Consider the following 7,327-nt stretch of genomic DNA (forward strand, 5'->3'; position numbering starts at 1 on the left):
AGCCATCATCATACCTAAGACCTTTGTTGATTCCGTATAAGTCGTTAAACATAAGCTGCTGTCCCAAGGGCTAATTAAGAGGAAGGGAAGGGGTGAATTGGTAATTTAAAAATTCTCTTAAATTTTTTAAATAGAAAATCATTTTAAATATTACAGTAATTTGATTTTAAACTAAAATTAGCTTTTAAATCACAATAAACCAAATTGCAGGAAATAAATACGGAAATTTAAAAGACACAAAGATTTATAGTGGTTTGGTCAAACACGACCTACATCCACTCCCTGAAGACTCCCTCTTCAGGTATTATACTATTACCAAAGTGACTCTCCTTTCCCCCCCACAATAAGGCAGAGAAGACTTTAAAAAGGCTCTCTTTCATCAATCCCCAATTCAGTAGAGAATTGTCGTTCTTTCAGACTCTCAAAGTGTCGGTAAAGAACCGTCATCTATTCACAACCTCCAAGTGTCGGCAGAATACCGTCGTCTTACTTCAAAGATCTTCCCTCGAGCAACTGGAAAGAAGAAAAGAAGAGTTGCAACCAAAAATACAAAGAGATCCTTACATTTGAGTAACCTTGTGAACCCTTCACACTTCTCCTGCAAGAAATCTCTCTCAAACAATTTCCCAAATGCACTCTTTCACTTGCTCTTAAAAAATCACGAAGAATGACTCTTTTCATGTCAATTTTAAAAAACCTTTTATATGTAAGACACAAAAAAATCATCCAAAAAATTGAAATATTCAATTTTGAGCATGTAGGATCATACAATACGATCATATGTTCATACATACAAATAGTTCAAAAATTGTTGCGTACGAACCTGTTATGAATCTGTACAAAATGACTTTGTACACGATGAACATTTAGTACGAACAGACTGTACAAACAGTTTAAAAAATTTTTCAACTTCATCGGGACGAAGAGGGACCCCATATTTTCGTCTCTGGATGGTGTACATATGATGACGACATCGTACAGTACGATTAGTTCTGAAAATTTAGAATTGGAACCTTTTACTAAATTTAACATTATCATTATTAAAAAAACCACCTACAAATTATTAATAGATTTCTTAAAAGGAATTTACATACACATATACAAAACAATTTTAAGTATTTACATATCTAAATTTAGAAGAAATTGATAGTTAGTTATTAAAGCTTTTTAATTTTCTTATTTATTCACTCTCAGCCGCACAACATAAAGAATGCTTAGTCATCATATGTATTTTTTATTAAAAAAATAAATAAAATAGGTACCTTTTACTAAAATTGAAATTCCGCTCCATTTTCTTCGTTGATTGAATCTAGCGGAGGAAATTGAAGAAGAGACCTCTGAAAGCTATAAAAGGAGAGGCAGACACAGAGAGAGAGATGAAGGGGCAAAGATGGGGAGGAGGAGCTTCTGTTAAATCCCAATGTCGACTTGCAGATCTTAGAGGTATGAGAGGGGAGGATATTCCGTCGTGCTCCTATCCTACGGCGGACTTTGAATCGCACGGTGAGCTTTTTACCGCCGGCCAATACGATCTCCTTGGACTTCCATTACTTACTCGATTCGATCAGGATCTGTCATTTATCGATTGATTTATGATGACGCTTCCTCTTTTTCACTTCTTTCCAATTCGTTTCAGACCATGCGGTTTGTTTGTTATTAGGTTTATGTTATTTGTTCTTTATTGAGTGTTTGATTAGGAATTAACAAAATCTATTAGATGTAGAAAATATAAAATTTTAAATTGGATTGACTTTGTTGCGATTGTGATGGTGATTTCAAGAATAATTTATGTATTTCTTATTGTTTGATTGGAATATTTTGATAGGGATTGCAGGAGGAAGAATGGAACCGGATCTCGGGAAGGTTTTCATTGGAGGGATTTCGTGGGACACAAATGAGGATTGCCTTCGGCAATATTTCGAGAAATTTGGGGAGGTTGTAGAGGCGGTGATCATGAAGGATCGAAAAACTGGCCGTGCTAGGGGTTTTGGATTTGTGGCCTTTGCAGACCCTGCTATTGCCGAGAGGGTTGTCATGATTAGACACCGAATTGATGGGAGGATGGTAACTACCAATGCTACCTATTTGATAAGTGCATGCTTAAAGCAATTGATAGAAAGCAGAACTTTGCATTGGGTACCCATATCCACATCCACCCATATACCCATCCATACCCATTGGGTATGGGTGAGTATGGGTATGCACATGACCTTGTGGATGGGTATGGGTGGGTACTCAACATCAAGAGATAAATCAATTTATATTGCTAATTACTATATATCTGAACAGTGCCACGCCAATATTGGCGTCACATGTTCGATCTTCCACCATATAAGTTTTTTATTTAAAACATTTATGAGTAATTTTAAACATTTAAGTGTAAAATTTTATTATAAATAATTAAGAAATAATAATTTAGAAACACATTATTTTTCAGAAATTAAAATATTTTTGATATAATTATTTTCTTTTTAAAGATAAACATTAACATAAAAATTACGATAAAATTCTCATACATATTTAAAAGATATCGAGTACTACATACTAATTCTAATGTTCAGTTCTCCTTGCATTTTTTTTCGTTCATATTTATGTGTTCTAATATAATTTTCATTTTATTAAATATACTTTTGCTTATTTAGGACATATTAATATCCCAAATATTTTTGCTTGGTAGTATTATAGTAATCTAAGTTTATAATAGCCCTAAGATTTTTATTGGGTTCCTTGGTCGCTGCTTAGTTTTCCCCTTTACTGTTTCGTTTTCTCCTCCACCTGTGGAGCATGCTTTGTTTTTCCTTCGCTCCTCTCTCGCAAATCGTGACCTCGAACTGGTTTGACCTCCACGTGCACGAGCCCAAATGTAGACCGTCCCCAAACGGCTTGCTATCCCTCGACCCAAACGGTCTGCTTTGTTTTCCCTTTGCTCCTCTCTCGCGACTCACGACACACGACCTCGAGCACTGCTTTCGTTTTCCCATTCGCTCAAACGGAGACCGCTCGTGGCAGATATTTATGTCTTTTAAATATATTTTGCATTTTGTGTTAAATAGAAGTGATATTTTGATAAAATTTTCTAATGAATATTCAAATGGGCCAAGCAACGGTCAAATTGAGTAAAACTTGATGTAGATTTGATTTTGTTGCAGTAAAAGAAGGCAAGTATGTTCTAAAAAGTCATAGCTAAATAAATCTTGGCATGAGAACTTCTAATAAATCAACAAAACCATTATACCTGATAGGTTAAAGTATAGTGATTGGAAGTAGTTGATTTATATGTCTTCTAATTGATTTATAATTTTGCAGGTTGAAATTAAGCTTAGTACCAGTGGTAGTCAAGTAATGAGAGCAATTAGGAGCAGAAGTTTCTATCGCAGAGTTGATTGGCTGATAGAGTTTGCCTACTGTTTTTTGTATTCAGAAGCAAGCTTTTCATTTTGCTTACTTTTAGAGCAATTAACAGAATGTAGGAGTTATCCTATGTTTGCTTAGTAATCTTTGTATTAGAAATATTAAGCTAAGTATTTGAGATTCCAATTTATCTATTTCATCTTTTTGTAAGTTTTGTAGCATTAAGTGTATGTAGTTTGGAAATGCGTATTCCAAGGGATGCTAGTTCAAAAAGAAGGATATTTGTGCACTATCTGCGGTTTCAAGTTAATAATTCAGAGTGAATTTACTCGTAAGCTCACACAACATAAGTAAATGTTGAATTTATGATCTCTAACGATATGATATACTGACGGTTTTCATAGAATGCACTGCATCAAGTGTATCCTACATTAGAAGAACTCGATTCCAATGAGTTAGAGAAAACGTGAGCATCATCCGCAGGGCCAAAAAAGAACTGCGGCGGTTTAAATCAGTATTATGTTAAGACATACTTTTTATGACAACACCCTAAATCAGTCTTTCGGAGTACTTTTTAAGACATACTGCGGCGGTTTAAACGCATATTAATTTTTTTGCAGCAGTTTTGAAGCCACTACAAATACGTTGTATTTGCGTTCGCTGGAAAGGCTTCATCAGTAGTTTTACAGAAACATTTCATAGTCGACATCTCCATCTTGTTTTCCTCCCCTTCCTCTGCCTCTTTCTCATCCTCAAAATTTTGATCGCTATAGAAAAATCTTTTGATAGGTACGAACCTCGCTCTCGTGAGCTTAGGGATCCCCTTTACTTTTTTGGAGGTAGATTGAGTTTAATATTTAACCAAATTTTCCCTAAAAATAATGTCAGTGTTTATTTAGATATGAGTTCTACTTCCTATGAGCTCAAGCCCTCATATTTAATTACCTCTCTTAACACAATAAAAAACACTCTTGATTAAGGATGAAATTCACTTAGCTTCGTGCAATGAATGTGATAAAGTGCAATAAAGTTTTAGAGTTAGTTATGGGGATGAAGGTGCACTCGATCAAGATCTCATGGTTCCATTATCCCGGGTTTACCATGAGTTCAGTCTACCAACATTAATAACAATTTATTGTAGTGTCCGGGGAATCTAATTTGCAACTATTTGTTGAATTCTCTCAGAGATATTGAGTAGACTGAAGTGGAGATGTGCATGAATTTTAATTTAATTTAGTTTGGGTTGGGGCTTATGTCTTCCTTAGAAGTTGCCAGCTAATTTGTTTATTTTGGGGCTTCCGACTCCAATTAGGTGTTGCCCGTGTGATTAGATTTGGATAGAGGCTTACGACTTTCATTTGAAAGTAGCCATAATAGTATGTCTTACAACCTCTATTGAGGTGGCTCGAGGATTTTAAATTGGATAGCTCTTATGGTTTCCTTAGAAGTTGAATAACGACATGTCTTATGACCTAAACATGTAAGCTAAGCTAAGTAGCCCGTATATTGGGTCTTACAACCTAGCCCTATAGACTAGGATGCCCGAGTAAGGGGTCTAGTATTATGTTATTATATAAACATTTCCATTCAGAGGTCAAATTTATGGCTTCTATTAGAAGTGGTCGGCATGTTAATTAGGGATTGAGGGTTAGGCTATTTTTGCCTAAAGATTTCCCTTAAAGTCAGACTTACGGCTTTCATTTTAAAGTTATTGGTGGTGGGTTTTACAACCTATTTCTTATAAATAAGGCTGCCCACAGGGGTTTGATTTTTGGATATAGGGTCGTTTTCTTAGAAGTTCCCTAACACGTGTGTGTTACTACTTCGCTTGTAAGTTGCCCATATAGGCTATAGACTAATATGCCCAGCGAGGTGTCTAGAATTAAGTTGCTTCATAGCTATTACACTTACAGGTTGAACTTACGGCTTCCATTGAAAGTAGCCGAGAGAATTTTATGAATGTATTTCTTCACTTAATCAATATATATTTAGTGAAAGAATTGTCGATAGGATTTACTACTTCAATTAGAAATAACTTATAGGATTCAGATTAGCTAGGGCATAGGTTTAGACACTTTACTCCCTTTGACTCAGTGTTAGTGTCTTATTTTGTGTTTGTAGTTTATTTTTTTACTACAATAATCCGTTGCTCCACATTCTTTTCATGCAGTCATTAGTTTACTACTTTTAACAATAATTTAATCTTGTTTAATGATGGTCTAGCTTATGTCTGTTTGCTTGTAGGTACTCATAGCCAGCAGATTAAAGAGCTCTCATGTAACTGCAGGAGCCATGTTGAGAGTCTGAGAGTGTTTGAGTTTTGTTTTGAGAGTTGTTGTATATTTGAGCTGCTCAATTGGAGAGCTATTTGAGTTATTTGGAGAGCTATTTGTAGTATGTACTTAGGTTTTATAGTGGAAAATAATTTATTTCATGCATTTTTTTAATTTTAATTGCATTAATTAGATTAATTGATTAGGTTTTAATTTTATTTAAAGTTAAATCTTAAATTGCTCAGTTCTTTAATTGTATTTTAAAGTTAATGTATATTTAAAATTACTTAATTACTTAAATTAAGTTGGGATTCTTAATTGATTTAAGTGAGAGTTTGTTTTAAAGTGATTGGATTTTAATTGTTAAATTTCTTTTTTTTTAAGTGGTTAATTAACTTGATTAATTAATTTGTGTTTTAATTGATCATTTAAATTTATATTTTTAAATTCATGCTATTTATATTATTTAAGTTTAGTTGATTTTAATAATTTAGAAAGCTTCTGATTTTAAACAAGTTTTTTTTTTATATATTTATTTTTTAATTAAAGTTTTAATTGAATTTTAATTGGATTTTAAATTAATTGTTAAATCATTTTAATTTATCAATTGAATTAATATCTTGATCAATTTAATTAATTAAAAATGAAATCTATGTTCTTCCAAAAATCCACCTAAGTACAGAATATCTTTGAAGTAAGGCTAAGACTTTGTTTGGGACTGCTTTCCTACAACTTCTTTGAGCAATTTTATAGTACAAAAATTAAATTTTTATATTAAAAAGCTGTTTTAAGAAACAGTAAAAAATCTATCCCAAACAAAACCTAAGAGTTAGCAACATTCTTAATCGTATAAATAAAATTTCTTACAACTTCCCATAGGCCTACGGGTATTAACGTTTTGTGAAAGTTTGTTATGCTGTTGTAACCTTGCAAAAACTAGTAAATCTTTGATCTTGATATGTCATAAAAAAATTATCTTGATCGGGCATGAATCTCAATGCAAAATCAAGTTGGAAACTTCTGAAATTAAAATTGGGATCATCCGAACTCCAATTTCAGCAAACTTATAGTCAAACTTAGCATCACAAGAATACAAACCCAATGACACAAATCCAACCCAATTCGAGCCCAAACGGGTCCAAATCAAGGGTTAGAAGCATTGTTGGAAGGTTTGAACCACAATTTGGATTAATAAATGGTTTCCAAACATAAAGTGCTTATAGTCGAATCGAGCGGCTCGACGAGACGAATCCAACGAGCCCAAGATCACTAAATTCTAACATCACTAAGACATTCAAATGTCCATCAAATAGTCCATGATCAAGGGATTCAACATCGGCCATCCATCCAACCACTCCCCATTTGTCCTTGATCTCTCATATATTTACGGGCTAAGCCACTCCATAAATCTATAAATAGACCCATCATTTCTCTTGAAAGGGGATCCAAGGAAGAAGAGAAGAAGGAATAAGAGAAGGAAGAGAATGAAGAAGCTCCTCCTCAACCACCGCCTTAGTTCGCCGGACCACCACCTGAGGCCCTCACCTTCGCCGGACCACCACCTGAGGCCCTCGCCTTCGCCGGACCACAACTTGAGGCCCTCACCTTCACCGGACAACCACTTGAGGTCTTCGCCTTTGCCAGACACTACTTGAGGCCCTAAACTCCGCCAGACCATCAACTGACGCTAGAGTTCTGCCAAG

General features: G+C 34.5%; 1 pseudogene; it reads left to right on the forward strand.

The window, feature by feature from the left end:
• The window catches only part of LOC110098231, a 26,335-nt pseudogene that overhangs the window by 2,579 nt on the left and 16,429 nt on the right, over nt 1-7,327 (forward strand).

This window comes from Dendrobium catenatum, unplaced genomic scaffold, assembly GCF_001605985.2.
Source record: "Dendrobium catenatum unplaced genomic scaffold, ASM160598v2 fragScaff_scaffold_1061, whole genome shotgun sequence".
In the NCBI taxonomy this organism is placed as follows: Eukaryota; Viridiplantae; Streptophyta; class Magnoliopsida; order Asparagales; family Orchidaceae; genus Dendrobium; species Dendrobium catenatum.